We start from the raw sequence: 3,265 nt of genomic DNA on the forward strand, positions 1-3,265 counted from the left end.
GCCGGAAGGGGAGCGCATCCCCTCAGCCGGGCCGGGCCCGCCTCATCAGTCAGTCATTCAATCGGATTTATTAATAATAATGATAACGATGGCATTTACTAAGCGCTTACTACGTGCAAAGCACTGCTCTAAGCGCTGGGGAGGTTCCAAGGTGATCGTTACCCGGCCCGGCCCGCGGGTGATGGAGAAGGGGCCGCGCGCCCGGAAACCGCTCCCCGCGCGCGGACGTTCCGGCGCCCGGACGTTCCGGGGGAAGGCTGAGGGACGCGCACCGGAAGGGGAGCGCATCCCCTCAGCCGGCCCGGGCCCGCCTCATCAGTCATTAATTCATTCAATCGCATTTATTAATAATAATAATAATAATAATAATAATTTCATTTATTAAGCTCCTGGGAGCCTCCAAGGTGATCATAATCCGGCACGGAAGTTCCGGGGGAAGGCTGAGGGCCGCGCACCGGAAGGGGAGCGCATCCCCTCAGCAGGCCCGGGCCCGCCTCATCAGTCATTAATTCATTCAATCGCATTTATTATTATTATTATTATTATTATTATTATTATTCCGGCCCGGAAGTTCCGGGGGAAGGCTGAGGGCCGCGCACCGGAAGGGGAGCGCATCCCCTCAGCAGGCCCGGGCCCGCCTCATCAGTCATTAATTCATTCAATCGCATTTATTATTAATAATAATAATAATAATAATAATTTCATTTATTAAGCGCCTGGGAGCCTCCAAGGTGATCATAATCCGGCCCGGAAGTTCCGGGGGAAGGCTGAGGGCCGCGCACCGGAAGGGGAGCGCATCCCCTCAGCCGGCCCGGGCCCGCCTCATCAGTCATTAATTCATTCAATCGCATTTATTAATAATAATAATAATAATAATAATAATTTCATTTATTAAGCGCCTGGGAGCCTCCAAGGTGATCATAATCCGGCACGGAAGTTCCGGGGGAAGGCTGAGGGCCGCGCACCGGAAGGGGAGCGCATCCCCTCAGCCGGGCCGGGCCCGCCTCAGCAGTCAGTCTATCGTCATCATCATCATCATAATAATAATAATAATAATAATAATAATAATAATAATAATGGCATTTATTAAGCGCTTACTATATGCAAAGCACTGTTCTAAGCGCTGGGGGGATACAAGGTCATGAGGTTGTCCCACGCGGGGCTCCCAGTCTTCATCCCCATTTTCCAGATGAGGGAACTGAGGCCCAGAGAAGTGAAGTGACTTGCCCAAAGTCACCCAACTGACAAGTGGCGGAGCTGGGATTTGAACCCAGGACCTCTGACTCCAAAGCCCGGGCTCTTTTCCACGGAGCCACGCTGCTTCTCCGTCATTCATTCATTCATATTCATTCATTCAGCAGCGTGGCTCCGTGGAAAAGAGCCCGGGCTTTGGAGTCCGAGGTTGTGGGTTCGAATCCCGGCTCTGCCAATTGTCAGCTGTGTGACTTTAGGTAAGTCACTTAACTTCTCTGGGCCTCACTTACCTCATCTGTAAAATGGGGATTAAGACTGGGAGCCCCCCGAGGGACAACCGGATCGCCTTGTAACCTCCCCAGCGCTTAGGACAGTGCTTTGCACATAGTAAGCGCTTAATAAATGCCATCATTATCATTATTATTATTCATTCATTCATATTTATTGAGTGCTTACTGTGTGCAGAGCACTGGACTAAGCGCTTGGGAAGTCCAAGTTGGCCACATCTAGAGACGGTCCCTACCCGACAGCGGGCTCACAGTCTAGAAGGGGGAGACAAAATCAATCAATCAATCGTATTTATTGAGTGCTTACTGTGTGCAGAGCACTGGACTAAGCGCTTGGGAAGTACAAGCTGGCAACATCTAGAGACAGTCCCTACCCGACAGTGGGCTCACAGTCTAAAAGGGGGAGACAGAGAACAAAACCAAACGTACTAACAAAATAAAATAAATAGAATAGATATGTGCAAGTAAAATAGAGTAATAAATATTTACAAACATATATCCATCCATCCATCCATTCATTCACTCATTCATTCATTCATTCATATTTATTGAGCGCTTACTGGGTGCGGAGCACTGAACTAAGCGCTTGGGAAGTCCAAGTTGGCAACACAGAGAGACGGTCCCTACCCAACTGCGGGCTCACAATCTAGAAGGGGGAGACAGACAACGTCCTTACTGGGCGCAGAGCATTCATTCATTCATATTTACATTCATTCATTCATATTTTCGTTCATTCGTATTTTCATTCATTCATTCAATCGTATTTATTGAGCGCTTACTGTGTGCAGAGCACTGGACTAAGTGCTTGGGAAGTCCAAGTTGGCAACATCTAGAGACGGTCCCTACCCAACAGTGGGCTCACAGTCTAGAAGGGGGAGACAGACAACAAAACATATTAACAAAATAAAATAAATAGAATAAGCATGTACAAATAAAATAGAGTAATAGAGCACATCCCCTCAGCCAGGACTGGCCCACCTCATCATTCATTCAGTCAGTCAGTCAGTCAGTCAGTCAGTCAGTCAGTCCATTGTCATTCATTCATTCAATCGTATTAATTGAGCGCTTACTTTGTGCAGAGCACTGGACTAAGCGCTTGGGAAATCCAAGTTGGCAACATATAGAGACGGTCCCTACCCAACAACAGGCTCACAGTTTAGAAGGGGGAGACAGACAACGTCCTTACTCGGCGCAGAGCATTCATTCACTCATATTTTCATTCATACTTTCATTCATTCATTCATTCATTCAATCGTATTTATTGAGCGCTTACTGTGTGCAGAGCACTAGACTAAGCGCTTGGAAAGTCCAAGTTGGCAACATCTAGAGACGGTCCCTACCCAACAGCGGGCTCACAGTCTAGAAGGGGGAGACAGACAAGAAGACAGAACATATTAACAAAATAAAATAAATAGAATATGTACAAATAAATCCCCTCCCCACAGCACCTGTATATGTTTGTACATATTTATTACTCTATTTGTACATATTTATTCTATGTATTTTATTTTGTTAATGTTTGGTTTTGTTCTCTTTCTCCCCCTTCTATTCATTCATTCAATCATATTTATTGAGCGCTTACTGTGTGCTCTGTACTGTACTCTGTACTAAGCGCTTGGGAAGTACAAGTTGGCAACATATAGAGACGGTCCCTACCCAACAACGGGCTCACGGTCAAGAATAATAATCATAGCGTTTGTCAAGGGCTTCTTATGTGCCACTCACTGTTCTAAGCGCTGGGATAGATACAAGGTGATCAGGTTGTCCCACGTGGGGCTCACAGT

Source organism: Tachyglossus aculeatus, chromosome 18, assembly GCF_015852505.1.
Source record: "Tachyglossus aculeatus isolate mTacAcu1 chromosome 18, mTacAcu1.pri, whole genome shotgun sequence".
In the NCBI taxonomy this organism is placed as follows: Eukaryota; Metazoa; Chordata; class Mammalia; order Monotremata; family Tachyglossidae; genus Tachyglossus; species Tachyglossus aculeatus.